Here is a 16,830-nt window from a genome sequence, read left to right on the forward strand (position 1 = left end):
CTCATTTTGTTTGATTGAGATGTAAGGATACTTTTTCTGATAACCTAATTATTCAATGGTGGAATGAGCGAGTTTGGGCTGATGTGAATGTATTTTGGTTGGTGTGAACTGGTCTGTGCTGGTGTGAGCTTGCTTGGGCTGGTGAGCTTGATTCGGCTGGTGTGAACTGGTTTTGGGCTGCTCTGCGCTTGTGTGAACTAGATTGTGCTGGTTTGAGCTGGTGGGTCTGGGATGGCTTTAGTTGGTGTGGGCTGGTTTTGGTTGATTTGGGGTTGATTTGGGTTGACTTTGGTTGGTGTGAGCTGGTTTGCACTGGTTTGCATTGGTGTGGGCGGGTTTGGCCTGGCTGGTATAGCATGGTGTGAACCGCCGTGGCTGGTTTAGGCTATTCTGACCAGCTTTAGTCTGTGCAAGTGAAAATGATGATTAATTGAACATGTAACCACGGACACAGCTAACTGTCTGGGATGCCTTCATTAGCCATAACCTCTCCTTGGTAATCCAAACCCTGGGAGTCAATTACAAATACTGTCCAAGGTCAGAAATGGGTGTCAGGAGGAAGGATTGTGGGTTTGAAACAATCCATGCTGGTGACAGAAACAGTGTGGGATCACACTGTTCAGTAAGTGTTCAATGTGGCCACATGCACTTTAAAAAGGGAATGAGTGTGTGTGCAAATGTGTGTGTATGTGAGAGTGTATGTGTGTCAGTGTTGTTATGGTTCAGGTCAGAAACTCGACAGTATTTTATGGAGCTTGCCTGGATCATACGTTTTGCATCTTGAATTTGGCTAGAAATAAGCATGATAGGTTTCACTTCAGGTTTGATTCAAATGACCTACTAGGGAGCTTTTATCAAACAAAGTTTGTTTAAGAATATAGTTAACATGTACAGGAAGAAATTAGCATTAACTTTTATCAATTGCAAATAAGAAACAAACAATCATGATCTAGTACAGTGGTTCCCAAACCTTTTTCACTGGGCTGCACTTTCGGAATAAAAACTTGCTCGTGCCACGCCAAATATTTTATTGATAAGAAATACATTCAAAAACAAAAAGAAACAACTCCTAGCAGTGCTTGATTCATAACATAGAACACAACTACTTTATAATATGATCATGGGACATCCAGAAAGTATAAAACAATGCATCACTTGATGCTCTTGCTCTCACTTTGGAAAAATATCTATCCATGTTTAAATGTTTCTTTGATTGTCCTTGAATCTTCCCGCCACACTTGCCATCGTCTCTCGCCGCACCAGTGTGACACGCTGCACCCTTTGGGAACCACTGATGTAGTATGACACATAATAACTACAGGATCTATCCCAATCAAACCAATCCCATGAACAAGACACTTCAAAGAGGTTTACTACAGCGTAGAACATAGAATATAGAACATAGAGAAAATACAGCACAAACAGGCCCTTTGGCCCACAGGTTGCGCCGGTCATGTACCATGTCCCATGTACTCATCCAGAAGTCTCTTAAAAGACCCTATTGAGTTTGCCTCCACCACCACTGATGGCAGCTGATACCACTCACCCACCACCCTCTGAGTGAAAAACTTACCCCGACATCTCCTCTGTACCTACTCCCCAGCACCTTAAACCTGTGTCCTCTCGTAGCAGCCATTTCAGCCCTGGGAAAAAGCCTCCGAGAATCCACCCAATCTATACCTCTGAACATTTGTACACCTCTATCAGGTCACCTCTCATCCTTCGTCTCTCCAAGGAGAAAAGACCGAGTTCCCTCAGCCTATCCTCATAAGGCATGCCAACCAATCCAGGCAACATCCTTGTAAACCTTCTCTGCACCCTTTCAATCATTTCCACATCCCTCCTGTAATGAGGTGACCAGAACTGAGCACAGTACTCTAAGTGGGGTCTGACGAGGGTCTTAAAAGCTGCATCATTATCTCCCGACTCCTAAACTCAATCCCTCGATTGATGAAGGCCAGCACACCATATGTCCTCTTAACCACCTGCGAGGCTGATTTAAGAGTCCTATGGACCTGGACCCCAAGGTCCGTCGGATCCTCTACACTGCTAAGAGTCTTACCCTTGATATTATGCTCCTTCATCCCATTTGACCTGCCAAAATGAGCCACTACACATTTATCCGGGTTGAAGTCCATCTGCCACTTCTCCGTCTAGTCTTGCATCCTATCTATGTCACGCTGCAGCTTCTGACATCCCTCCAAACTATCCACACCACCAACCTTTGTGTCGTCGGCGAAATTACCAACCCATCCCTCCACTTCCTCATCCAGGTCGTTTATGAAAATGACAAACAGCAAGGGTCCCAGAACAGATCCCTGGGGCACTCCACTGGTGACCGACCTCCCTTCAGAAAAAGACCCGTCTACAACCACTCTCTGCCTTCTGCAGGCAAGCCAGTTCTGGATCCACAAGGCAACAGCCCCTTGGATCCCATGCCCTCTCACTTTCTCAAGAAGTCTTGCATGGGGGACCTTATCGAACGCTTTGCTGAAGTCCATGTAAACCACATCTACCGCTTTTCCTTCGTCAATGTGTTTAGTCACATTTTCAAAGAACTCCACCAGGCTCGTAAGGCACGATTTGCCTTTGACAAAGCCGTGCTGACTACTTTTGAGCATACTAAACTTCTCTAAACATTCATAAATCCTGTCCCTCAGGATCTTCTCCATCAACTTACCAACCACTGAGGTTAGACTCACCGGTCGGTAATTTCCTGGGCTATTCCTATTCCCTTTCTTGAATATAGGAACCACATCCGCAATCTTCTGGAACCTCTCCCATCTCCATCGACGACGCAAAGATCATCGCCAGAGGCTATGCAATCTCTTGCCTCGCCTCCCACAGTACCCTGGGGTACATCCCATCCGGTCCCGGCGACTTATCTATCTTGATGCTGTTCAAAATTTCCAACACATCCCCTTTCGTAATGTCCACATACTCAATCTTTTCAGTCCGCCGCAATCCTGTAGTACAACCACCCAGGTCTCTTTCCACCGTGAATACCGAGGTAAAGTATTCATTAAGCACCTCTGCTATTTCTTCCAGTTCTGTACAGACTTTCTCACCTTCACATTTCATAGGTCCTATTCCTTCACATCTCATCCTTTTACTCTTCACATATTTATAGAACGCCTTAGGGTTCTCCTTAATCTTATCTGCCAAGGCCTTCTCGTGACCCCTTCTGGCTCTCCTAATTTCTTTCTTAAGTCCCTTCCTACAAGCCGTATACTCATCTAGATCCCTATCATCGCCAAGCTCTCTGAACCTTTTGTACGCTTTCCTTTTCTTTTTGACTCGGTTCAGCACAGCTTTCGTGCACCACGGTTCCCGTAACCTACCAAAACCTCCTTGTCTCATCGGAAAGTTGTCATGCAGAACTCCAGACAAACATTCCTTGAAAATCTGCCACCTTACTTCGGTACTTTTCCTCGAGAATACCTCCTTCCAATTTACGCCTCTAATCTCCTGCCTGATGGCTTCATATTTCCCCTTACTCCAGATAAACACTTTCCTAGCTTGCCTGATCCTATCTCTTTCCAATGCTAGCATAAAGGGGATAGAGTTATGATCACTATCCCCAAGATGCTCCCCCACTGAGAGATCCGACACCTGTCCAGGCTCATTAGCCAGTACCAGATCGAGTACAGCCTCTCCTCTTGTAGGCTTATCCACATGCTGTGTCAGGAAACCCTCCTGAACACACCTAACAAACTCCTCCCCATCCAAACCCCTTACCCTCTGGATATTCCAATCAATGTTTGGGAAATTAAAGTCTCCCATCACATAGACTAATGCTCACATGATACTGGAATTGAGACCTTTGTATGAAGTCTGCAGTTTGCTGGATAGACGCAGAACAGTTTGAAGTCAGAACAGCTTTCCAAAACACCAGGGACTCTAGACAAGCCGCCAACAGCAGATTCTCCCCCTTTAGAAAGGCAAGACCTTGTTTTCAGCTGACCAGTGAAATTTCCAAAACTAGGGAGAGAGAGAGAGAAACTTCTTTTCAGCTTGCTGTCCCTTCGAAAACTCAACTCTAACTGCAACAAAACGAAAAATGAAACCTTAAACACCCTGGAAAGGAAAGAAAAAACTGTCCAAAAACACATGACCCTTCCTCCTAACAATGCAGGATCATTAAACTACCCAGTATTAAAATAAACAGGCCCCACTGAAGCTATTGAAGTAGCAATAAAAGGACATCTCCAAGCAAGCTGGTAACAATGACATCAGCTCATGCTGCAGAGAGAATAATTTTTTTTTAATTTCTTGAAGTTCACCAACGTCACATTGTGTATGTGTGAGAGTGTATGAGTGCATGTGACTGTGAGAGCATGTATGAGTGTGAGCGTGTATCAGTGTGATTGCACATTTTGCGAGTGTGAGTGCGTATCTGTGTGTGTGAGTGATTACGGGTGTGATGTGTGTATGTGTATGAGTGTGCGTGTGTATGAATGTGCATGTGTGTGAGCGTGTGTGTGTTTGCAGGCGTGGGTGTGTGTGTTAATGTGTGTGAGGGTACGTGTGTATGAGTGTGTGTCAGTGTTAGTATGTGTGGGAGTGCATGCCTGTGTATGCGAGTGTGTGTGAGTATTTGCATGTGTGTGAGTGTGCTGTGTGTGAGAATGTTTGCAAGCATGCATGTGCAAGTTGTATGCGAGTGCACGAGAGTGTGTGTGAGTGTGCTGTGTGTTAATGTGTGTGTGAGTGCATGTGTGCTGTGTGTGAGAGTTTGCAGGTGTGCATGTGCAAGTGTATTCAAGTATACATGTGCATGTGTGTGTGAGTGCGCATCCGTGTGTGTTTGTGTGTGTTTGTGACTGTGTGCACGTGTGTGCGTCTGTATGAATGTGTGCGTGTGTGTGTGTGTTTGTGAATGTGTGCGCATGTGTGTGTGTCTGTGTGTGTGCTGTGTGCGTGAGTGATTGCGAGCGTGTGTGTGTCTGTGTGAGTCTGCATGTGTGAGAGTGCTTGTGTGTATGTGGGTGTTAATGTGTGTGTGTGTGAGTGTGTGTGTGTGTTTGTGGGCGTGCATATGCGAGTGTGTACATGTGAGTATGTTAATGAGTGTATGTGCATGTGTGAGTGTACTTTGTGGTGTGAGAGAGTGTGTTTGCGGGCATGCACGTGCGAGTGTGTGTGTGTGTTTTTGCAGGCATGTGTGTTTGAGTGTCCATGCCTATGTGTTTGTGCTGTGCGAGTGAGTGTTTTTTGTATGTGTGTGTGACTGTGTGTATGTTAGTGTGTGTATGAGTGTTTGTGGGTGCGAGTGTGTGCGCGTGTGTGTGTGCATGCCTGTGTATGTGTTTGCGCATGTGCGAATGTGAGTGAATGTGTGAGTATGTGCATGAGCGTGCATGTGCATATGAGTGTGAGTGTGTGTGAATGTGTGTCTGTATGAGAGTTATTATGTATGTGTGTGTGTGAGTATGCATATATGTGCATGCCTGTGTGTGTGTTTGCACACGTGCGAATGTGAGTGTGTGCGTGTGAGTGTGTGAGTGTGTGCGTGTGAGTGTGTGTCTGTATGAGAGTGTGTATGTGCGAGTGTGCTATGTGTGAGTGTGTGCGTATAGGAGTTTAGATGTGCGTGTGAATGTAAGTGTGTGCTGTGTGCATGAGTGTTTGCGGGCGTGCATGTGCAAGTGTGTGTGTGAGTGTGCGTGCATGTGTGTGCGTGTGCCTGTGTGTGAGTGTTTGCGGGTGCAAGTGTGTGTGTGGCTGTGTGTGTGTCTTTGCGCAAGTGTGTGTATGTGTTGCTGTGTGTCTTTGCACACGTGCGAGTATGAGTGTGTGTGTGTGTCTTTGTGTGTGAGAATGTGTATGTGTGTGTGCTTTTTGTGTGTCTTTGTGTGAGTATGAGTGTGCATGCGTGTGTTTGTGTCTTTGCGTGTGTAAAAGTGTTAGTGTGTGCTGTGAGTGTGTCTGTGCTGTGTGAGAGTGTGGGTGAGTGTGAATGTCAGTGTGTGTGTGTAAGATTGTGTGTGAGTGCGTGTATATCTGTGGGTGTGCGTGTGCTTGAGTGTGTGTTTGTGTGTAAGTGTGTGCGTGCATCTTGGTGTTAGTGATTGTGTGGGTTCTGGTATTAGTGTACGTAAGGATTTCAATACATCCTATCTCTCTCTCTATCCAGCTTCGTTTCTATCTCTCCCTCTGTGTGTCTCCCTCACTCCCTTTCTCTATTTATCCCTACTTTAATTTTTTTCCTCTGCCCTTCTTTTTCTTTTGCACTCTTTGCCTTTCCTCTAACACCCTCAGTTCTTTTCTCTATCTCCCTCCCTCCCATACTCTCTGCTCACTTCTTCATTCCTTTGACAGATAGCTCTTGCTTCCAGTGGGGGCCTCTACTGCCTGAGCTCTGGATGCGACTCCAGTGTAAATATTTGGCTGCATGTGGGGTGGCTGTGTGCAGTGCTGTGCCTCAGATTCCCTTCCTTTTGGAGTGTAGACTTCACAGTAAATCTCTTATCCTGTTGTGTGATATCATCAACTATCAAATCTGATACAAACACTCAAAGAAGCAAAGACATTGAGTTGACAACCTCCGGGGACACGGCCCACTCTCAGATTGGTCCCTCTTGCTGATGCTCAAAGCCCCTTCAAGGAGTTAATGATCCTTCAGAAAACTGCACAAGGCTTTGGCCTTGCAGCTTGTAGCCTCTAACCAGGTCCATGTTGGATGAGAGACCTGACAGGTTCATAGAATCCCAACAGTTCAGAAGAAGGCCATTTGCTCCATCGAGTCTGTACCGACCACAATCCCACCCAGGCCCTATTCCTGTAACCCCACACATTTACCCTGCTAATCTCCCTGACATTAAGGGTGAATTTAACATGGCCAATCAACCTAACCCGCTCATCTTTGGATTATAGGAGGAGACCGGAGCACCCAGACCCACGCAGACATGGGGAGAATGTGCAAACTCCACACAGACAGTGACCCAAGGCCAGAATCGAACCCGGGTCCCTGGAGCTATCAGACAGCAGTGCTAACCACTGTGCCACCAGTGCTGCCCCAGGTTAAATAACGATGGACTAAGTAGGATTGCAGTGTAGCAAAGAATGTGAGCATTACAGCCCAAATGACAAAACCTCAAAGTTGGAGGTAAACACAGAAAGAATCCTCCCTCTGTATCCAGCTGGATGTGAACCCAAGCACGGTTCACACAGAGGGGCAGGGAAGGAAATGCTCGCTGTTTCCCCATTTCTCAGTTCATTTTGACCCAGCTGAGACCTAAAGCAGCTGGGGGTGGGTGGGTGGATTGTGATTATCTTGGCACTGACTACTATACTGGCTGAGTTTGTGTTCAGACTGCACATATCTACTCCACCGTTAAGTGTTTCCCTAATTCCCAGTCTGTCCATTACCCTGTGTTAGTCTGGGAGAGGGATCGAAATCCAGAATGTTCTATCCTGAACTTCAAATGTACCCCAAGATCCGCCTGACTTTCTCACTTTGCTTCTTTGAGAACTGTGGCCCCTAACCAACTCATTGTGGATGGAAATAGATGTGATAGTGTTGGTTTTCTCAGTTGATTAAACATTTACTGATGTTGAACCCCAGCTCTGGTTGTTGGAGGAATAACTGGTCTGAAGAACTTCTTTTCAGTCACTTATTAACATGGTATGTGAATCTACTAGCTAGCCCTCTGCTTCCCATAATCCCCAGCGTACCTCTCGCACTAACTAGATCTGTTCTGTCCCATGATGTCCCTTCTTTCTTACTGCCCGACTCACTCTTCTCCCAAGTCACCATATGCATGAACTTTGGTTCCCCAGATTTCTGGTTTGATTGCCGATCTATTACCCAGACAGTATCACTAGTCCCACTCAACAACGACACTCCTACAGCTGCCTCCAGAATCAAAGAATTAATGTCCTGATGTACTTCATGGAGACATCATCAAGAAAATGAAAACTGAAGGAACGATTAGACCAGGTGACCTAAAGCTTGGTCAAAGAGGTAGATTTTACAAAGTGTCTTTCAGGAGAAGAGAGAGGTGGAAAAGTTTAGGGAAGGAATTCCAGAGTTTAGGGGATAGACAAGCGAAGGCATACCCATCAGTCGCAGATTAATAAATAGCTCTGGAGGCCAGAATTCGAGGAGCACAGATATCCCGGATTGTGTGGGGCCAGGGACCCAGGTTCAATTCCAGCCTCAGGTGATTGTCTGTGTGGAGTTTGCGCATTCTCCCAGTGTTTGTGTGGGTTTCCTCCACATGCTCCGATTTCCTCCCACAGTACAAAGATATGCGGGTTAGGTTGATTGGCCATGCTAAATTCCCCCTTCGTGTCAAGGTTACAGGGGTAGGGCCTGCGTGGGATTGTTACTGGTGCAGTTTCGATGGGCCAAATGGCCTCCTTCTGCACTGTAGGAATTCTCTGATTCTACGTATTAGTTCACAGAATGTGGGCATCGCTGGCTAAACCAGTATTTCTTGCCCACCCCTAATTGCCTTTGAGAAGCTGGTGGTGAACTGTATTCTTAAAGCATGTGGCATTGGGGAGGATTTTGATCCAGTGACAGTAAAGGAACAGCAATTATATTTCCAGATCAGGAGGGTGAGTGGTTTGGAGGGGAACTTGCAGCTGGTGGTGTTTCCATATATCTGCTGCCCTTGTCCATTTTTTCATTCATTTGTGGGACATGGGCGTTGCAGGCTGGCCAGCATTTATTACCTATCCTTAGTTGCCCAAGGGCAGCTGAGAGTCAACCACATTGCTGTGGTTCTGGAGTCACAAGTACGCCAGACCAGGTAAGGATGGCAGATTTCCTTCCCTAAAGGACATTAATGAACCAGATGGATTTTTCCAACAATCGACAATGGTTTCATGGTCATTAGTAGATTCTTAATTCCAGATATTCTTTTTATTGAATTCAAATTCACCATTTGCCATGGTGGGATTTGAACCCAGGTTCCTGAGTGTCTGGATTAATATTCTCATGATAATACCACTAGTTCCAACAACAGGCCATCGCCTCCTTCGAGATGACAAAGATCATGAGTTTGGAAAATGCTGTTGAAGAAGCCTCGATCAGTGGTAGAGAGAGTGAATGTTTGCAGACGGGGTGCCAATCAAATGGGTTGTTTTGTCCTAGATGGTATTGAGTTCTTGAGTGTTGTTGGAACTACACTCACCCAGAGTATTTCATCACATTCCTGACTTGTGCCTTGTGGATGGAATTGGGGGGTCAGGAGATGAGTTGCTATCCACAGGATTCCTAACCACTGACCTGCTCTTAGAATCATAGAATCGGTACAGTGCAAAATGAGGCCATTCGGACTATCGAGTCTGTACCAATTCTCCGACAGAACATCTTACCTAGGCCCACCCACCCCACCCTATCCCCGTAACCCCACATATTTCCCTGCTAATCTCCCTAACCTACACATCTTTGGACAGACACTCGCCATGGGAATTGTAGCAGGTGGGGGCAGCCATGCAAATGCCCATTGACCTTGGGAGGGAATTTCCGGCCTTGGGGCAAGTGCGGCCAGAAAATCCCGTCTTAAGTGTTTTTCCAGCAGCAAGGATACTCCAGTAACAAGAAATAGAAAAAACAACTTCACAAAGTAAATCAAAATAAAGGTTTAATAAAGAAACTTCATTACACCACCACTTGGGCCACAGTGGGGCGCCAGTACAAAGTCCCCAGGTGTGTGACTTGCCCAAACTGGCTCACAACTGTGCGCTGTTAACAAGGGGGAGCTGCATTTAGATGCTCCCTCTGCATTCACAGCCAGTCATGCCAGGGGGATGGCACCATGGAGAGTAGTGCCATACTTTATGGAGGCAGATCTCAGAAGGCTTCTGGATGCAATGGAGGCGAGGCAGACCACCCTGTACCCCCGAGAGGGCAGATGACTCAGGTGCAGGAACGTGAATGTCCACCCTCCTGCCGGGCCAGCCAATCACCAGGCTTTCAATCATCCCCTTTTGTCCCGCAGGAGAAGATAACCCATAATAAAAGGGAAAGGGAGAAAACTAGAAGGAGAAGACTGATGGGGGAATTCCTGAATTGCACCCCCTCACTGCCTATGAGGAGTGAGCGATGGAGATCTCAGGGGAGGCACATGAGAGAGCTGTGAGTGCCTGTGAGGTCAGCCTGTGCCACAGAAGTGAGAATCCAAATGACCTATCTCAGTGAGTTCCAAGCTGACCGGACACTTGTCTTCCCTGTGCGCTGAACCATCACTGACCCATGTTTCTTGTCTTGCAAGATCAACGCCTAATGAGGTCAGGCCATCAGGAGTCGGTGCAACGTTTCACCCCCCACCCCCCCCCCCCCCCCCCAACACCTCCCTCTCACACCCACCCCCATGCTCCCGCCAGCACCTCGGAGGAAAGCTATGAGGAAAGGAATTTGTTAGATGTGTCCAGGAAGGCTTTTTGATAAAGTACATTGACAATTCAATCAGGGAGGGGGCGATACTAGACTTGGTGTTGGGGAATGAGCCGGGTCAGGTACTCAATGTTTCAGTGGGGGAACATTTTGGGCTTGGTGACCATAATTCCATAAGATTTCGGACCGTCATGGATAATTCCATAAGATTTCGGACCGTCATGGATAATTCCATCAGATTTCAGACCGTCATGGATAATTCCATCAGATTTCGGACCGTCATGGATAATTCCATCAGATTTCAGACCGTCATGGATAATTCCATCAGATTTCGGACCGTCATGGATAATTCCATCAGATTTCGGACCGTCATGGATAATTCCATCAGATTTCGGACCGTCATGGATAATTCCATCAGATTTTGGGTCATCGTGGTCCTCGGGTGAGGGTGTTTAATTGGGCGAGGGCCAATTACATCCAAATTAGACAGGAACTGGGGAATGTGGGTTGGGAGCGGCTATTTGAGGGCAAATCCACGTCTGGCATGTGGGAGGCTTTTAAAGGTCAGTTGATTGAAGTGCAGGACAGGCATATCCCTGCAAAAATGAAGGATAGAAATGGCAGGATCCACGAACCATGGATGACAAGGGAAATTGTAAGCTTAGTCAAAAGGAAAAAGGAAGCATACGATAGTTCGAGGCAACTAACACTGACGATGTCCTTAAGGAGTATAGAGAAAGTAGGAAGGAACTTAAAACGTGAAATTAGGAGGGCGAAAAGGTGCCATGAAATATCTTTAGCAAACAGGATCAAGGAGAATCTCGAGGCTTTTTATGCATATATTAGGAGCTAGAGGGGAGCAATACAAAGAGTAGGCCCATTCAAGGACAATGGAGGGAAGTTGTGAGTGGAGCCAAGTAAGTGGGTGAGATCCTTAATGAGTATTTTGTATCAGTATTCACCAAGAAAAAGGCCATGACGAATGTTGAGGTCAGGGATAGGTGCTTTAGAGAATGTCAATATATTGAAGGAGGAAGTGTTGAGTTTCTTAAATTGGGTTAAATTAAGATAGGGAAGTCCCCGGGGCTAGATAGGATCTATCCCAGGTTATAGCGAGAGGCAAGGGAAGAAATAGTTGGGGCCTTACAGATTAAGGAGTGGCACAGTGGTTAGCACTGCTGCCTCACAGCACCAGGGACCCAGAAATTCCCGGCATGAGTCACTGTCAGTATAGAGTTTGCACATTCTCCCCTTGTCTGCATGGGTTTCCTCCGGGTGCTCTGGTTTCCTCTCTAGTCCGAAGATGTGCGGGTAGGTGGATTGGCCATGCTAAATTGCCCCTTAGTGTCAGGGGGACTAGCTAGGGTAAATGCATGGGGTTATGGGGATGGCGCCTGGGTGGGATTGTGATTGGTGCAGACTCAATGGGCCAAATGGCCGCCTTCTGCACTGTAGGATTCTATGATACCACAGGCCCAGAGGACAGTCCCAGAGGACTGGAGAATAGCCAATGTTGTTTCCTTGTTTAAGAAAAGAAGCACGATAACTCAGGAAATTATAGGTCGGTGAGCCTGACATCTGTGGTGGAATCATGGAATCATAGAATCCTACAGTGCAGAAGGAGGCCATTTGGTCCATCGAGTCTGCACCGACCACAATCCTACTCAGACCCTATCCCCATAAACCCATGCATTTACCCTAGCTAGTCCCCCGGACACTCAGGTGCGATTTAGCATGGCCTATCCTCCTAACCCACACATCTTTTGGAGAAGATACTGAGGGACAGAATATATGCACATTTGGAAGAAAATGGACTAGTTAGTGATAGGCAGCATCGTTTTGCACAGGGAAAGTCATATCTCACCAAGTTCATTGAGTTTTTGAAGAGGTGACAAAGATAATTGATGAGGGAAGGGCTGTGGATGTAGTTTATATGGACTTTAGTAATATGTTTGACAAGGTCCCATATGGCAGACTGGTACAAAAACTAAAATCACATGGGATTCGAGGTGGGCTGGCTAGATGGATACAGAACTGGCTTGGTCAGAGCAGACCAAGACAGAGAGATCTTGGGGTTCATATCCATAGATCTCTGAAGGTTGCCACTCAAGTGGATAGAGCCGTGAAGAAGGCCTATAGTGTGTTGGCATTCATTAACAGGGGGTTTGAGTTTAAGAGCCGTGGGGTTATGCTGCAACTGTACAGGACCTTGGTGAGACCACATCTGGTCACCTCACTATAAGAAGGATGTGGAGACACTGGAAAGAGTGCAAAGGAGATTTACCAGGATGCTGCCTGGTTTGGAGGGTAGGTCTTATGAGGAAAGGTTGAGGGAACTTGGGCTTTTCTCTTTGGAGCGGAGGAGGTTGAGAGGAGACTTGATAGAGGTTTATAAGATGATGAGGGGGATAGATAGAGTGAACATTCAAAGACTATTTCCTTGGGTGAATGGAGTGGTATACTAGGGGGCATAACTATAGGGTTCATGGTGGGAGATATAGGAAGGATGTCCGAGGTAGGTTTTTTACTCAGAGAGTGGTTGGGGTGTGGAATGGACTGCCTGCAGTGATAGTGGAGTCAGAAACTTTAGGAACATTTAAGAAGCTATTGGATAGGCACATGGAGTACTTCGGAATGATAGGGAGGAAATAGCTTGATCTGGGTTTCAGACAAAGCTCGGCACAACAACGTGGGCCGAAGGGCCTGTTCTGTGCTGTACTGTTCTATGTTCTATCTATGTTCTAAGACAGAGAGTAGCGGTGGAAGGGTGCTTTTCAGAATGGAGATCTGTAGCTAATGGTGTTCTGCAGGGATCAGTGCTGGGACCTCTTTTGTTTGTAGTGTGCATAAATGATCTGGACGAAAGGTTTGGGTGGCCTGATTAGTAAGTTTGCGCATGACACGATGATAGGTGGAGTTACTGATAGTGCCGGGAATTGTCAGAGGATACAACAGGATATAGATAGATTAGACACTTCGGCAGAGAAATAGCAGATGGAGTTTAATCTGGACAAATGCAAGGTGGTGCATTTTGGAGGATCAAATTTAGGTGCTAATTATGCTGTAAATGGAACATGAATATATAGAGGGATGTGGGCGTGCAGGCCACAATTTCCCAATAGTGGCAACACAGGTGGCCAAGGTGATTAAGCATATATCACATGCTTGCCTTCATTGGCTGGGGCATTGAGTACAAGAGTTAGGAAATCATGTTGCAGCTATATAAAAACTTGGATTGGCCACATTTGGAGTATTGCATGCAGTTTTGGTCCCGACACGAACAGAAGGATGTGGAAACTTTGGAGAGAGTGCAAAGAAGGTTCACCAGGATGCTGCCTGGTCTCGAGGGTGTTGGCTATGAGGAGGGGTTGAATAGGCAAGGATTGTGTTGACTGAAAAGATGGAGGCTGAGGGGACACCTGATCAAGGTCTACAAACTTATGAGAGGCACACACAGGGTGGATAGTCAGAGGCTTTTTCCCAGGGTGGAAGTGTCAATTACAAGAGGGCACAAGTTCAAGGTGAGAGGGAGATGTGCGGCAGAAGTTTTTCAGAGTGGTGGGTGACTGAAACGGGCTGCCAGAGGAGGTGGTGGAAGGAGGCATATGCTCCTGTGCTGTTCTTTTCTTTGTTCTTTGTTATTCTTGTTTTGAAAGTACTGACTAGGCGTCAGAAGCATCACCCGCACCACCCAGCAGCCAGAGACACACCTCGCTGGGTGAAAGTAACTGACTGGCTTCAGGGTCACTATCTGGTGAGCACCACACAGCTGCTGATTCACATCAGGTGGAGGTGGGGATGTCTGAGGGCTCGGGCAGGTGGAGGTTTGCTGGATCCGAGGAAGCAACTGGTCTCCAACCAGGTGCCGAGCCACTGGCATCAGTTCTCCTGAGGCTGCTGGAGATGCAGAAGCAGAGCTGGGATTGCAGGAGGGGTTGTCAGCAACACTGCAGCAACTGCGAGGCTGTTTGGAGGAGTCCCACAGCCTTCAGCTGCAGGAGGTGGTGCTGGCATTGCATGGCACCCAGGCCAACACTGCAAGGGTGGTGACCGTGGTGGAAAGCCTGGGGCAGGAAATGGTCACCATGGGTACAAGGCATGTTAAGTCACTGAGGACTGTGGCTGAGGGCCCAGGGAGCATGCTTGAGACAGAGAGTCATTGTTGCAGCCTTGGAGAGTATAGCCCAGTCTTAGGGGGTAATCGTTCTGGTCCAATTTCTGATTGGACCAGAAATTGGTCCAATCTCAGAAGGCTAACACCTGAGGGCTCGTTCACTATGGTGCAGGCGCAGTTGGCCTCCAGGGCTGGTGATGCAGAAGCTTCTGGAGCTCACTCCAGTTGCCCTTCTGTCCCCTGGAGTTTTCCAGGGTCCCAATGGCACCCCAAGGGAGAAGGAGAGTTTGGAGCCCATGTCAGGTCCTTCCACCCAGGACACCCCAGCCTTTGCCAGCCCTTCCGAATCCCCCCTTCCTGACACCGGTGCATCTCCCAGGCAGAACATGGTGGCACGGCCACATCCGTGACACCTAAAAATCAGCTAGGGTTGTCCTGGTCCCGGCCCCCCAGGTGGTGCCCACCAAGGGCATCACTGGCCACCGACACAGAACACAGCTGACCGCCTCCACCTCTGATGTGCATCCGAGGGGGGTCACTTAGACATAGCGGTCGGTCGCGTAAAATTAAGAAGTTGTAGGGTCAGCAAAAGGGCATACAGTGTAGTCAGGGTTAGGGTAATAAATAATCACTATTAAACCCCGCAGCTGTGACTCTTCTGTCTGTGATCCGCCGCCTCCCACAGAGATGACTGTACTCCAACGACACGCAGAGTGGTGCAGAGTGTCATTCTGCGCGTGAGACGCCCTTCAACCCACAGAGTCTGTGTTTCCCAGACCCCTGACAACTGTCGTACTCAAAAGTTCATCCTTAAAGGCCATTCGGGTAATGAGGTCACTGGCCCTCACAACAACGGGAGTCCCAGCGGCCTGAGCTCTGCTATTCCAGTCCCCACATTGCTGGCTTCTCTTATGACCTCCTTCAGCATTGGATTGATTCTAAATTAAAGTCCTCAAATATCACCACTCTCTGGTTCTTGCACATCTCTGTGATTTCTTTGCAGATTTTCTGCTCTGTCTCTATCACTGTTTGGAGACCTATATATTACCCCCAGCCTTTTCTCAACATTAACAAACTGGCTTCTTTCCTTCTGCCCTCAACTACATCCTCTATATTCAGTACTATCATGTCTTGCCTAATCCGTGTTATTACCCCAACTCCCATTTTTCCTTCTATATTTTCTGAAGGTTAAGCATCCAGTCTTCACCCATATTTTAGCGATGTTTCTTTACATTTTATTTATTAGTAGACTGCAATGACGTTACTGTGAAAATTCCCTAGTTGCCACACTCCGGCATCTGTTCGGGTACACTGAGGGAGAATTTAGCATGGCCAATGCAATGTACCTAACCAGCACGTCTTTCAGACTGTGGGTGGAAACTGGAACACCCGGATGAAACACGGAAGACTGTGCAGACTCCACACAGACAGCAACCCAAGCTGGGAATCAAACCCTGGTCCTTGGCTCCATGAGGCAGGGCTAACCACTGTGCCACCATGCTGTTACTGCCAGTACAACATACTTCCAAATGGTTATTTGTGCTTGTAGCTCATCAACATATTCAGCAAACTTTGTGCGTTCACAAACTTTGTGTATTATAAGCCTTTCTTTGTGTTCCTTGTATTCCCTCTTAGTCTATTGCTATCTAAGATGCTCCTATCCAGAATCTTTCCTGCTTCAGGACGCTCTTTAAAACCTATCTTTTTTAGCCAAACAAATGGCCAACTCCCAAGTCCTTTTACAAGGTCCATATCACATTTTGCCTATGAACAGAGAACAAAGAACAATACAGCACAGGAACAGGCCCTTCGGCCCTCCAAGCCCATGCCGCTCCCTGGTCCAAACTAGATCATTCTTTTGTATCCCTCCATTCCCACTCCATTCATATGGCTATCTGGATAAGTCTTAAACGTTCCCAGTGTGTCCGCCTCCACCACCTTGCCTGGCAGCGCATTCCAGGCCCCCACCACCCTCTGTGTAAAATATGTCCTTCTGATATCTGTGTTAAACCTCCCCCCCTTCACCTTGAACCTATGACCCCTCGTGAACGTCACCACCGACCTGGGGAAAAACTTCCCACCGTTCACCCTATCTATGCCTTTTATAATTTTATACACCTCTATTAAGTCTCCCCTCATCCTCCGTCTTTCCAGGGAGAACAACCCCAGTTTACCCAATCTCTCCTCATAACTAAGCCCCTCCATACCATGCTTCAGTGTTCCCAATGCAATCTACTCTATATCGGAGATACCAAATGCAATCTGGGTGACCGCTTGGCAGAACACCTTCGGTCTGCCTGCAAGCAGGACCCAGACTTTCCTGTCTCTTTTTTTTATTCATTCATGGGACATGGGCATCGCTGGCTGG

At 47.2% G+C, this 16,830-nt stretch overlaps 1 protein-coding gene across 6 annotated transcripts in view; it reads left to right on the forward strand.

Moving 5' to 3' along the window:
- LOC144511902 (voltage-dependent L-type calcium channel subunit alpha-1S-like) overlaps positions 1 to 16,830 on the forward strand; it is an 841,603-nt gene that overhangs the window by 366,455 nt on the left and 458,318 nt on the right. The window lies entirely within an intron of this gene.

The sequence above is a fragment of the Mustelus asterias genome, chromosome 25 (genome assembly GCF_964213995.1).
Source record: "Mustelus asterias chromosome 25, sMusAst1.hap1.1, whole genome shotgun sequence".
NCBI lineage: Eukaryota > Metazoa > Chordata > Chondrichthyes > Carcharhiniformes > Triakidae > Mustelus > Mustelus asterias.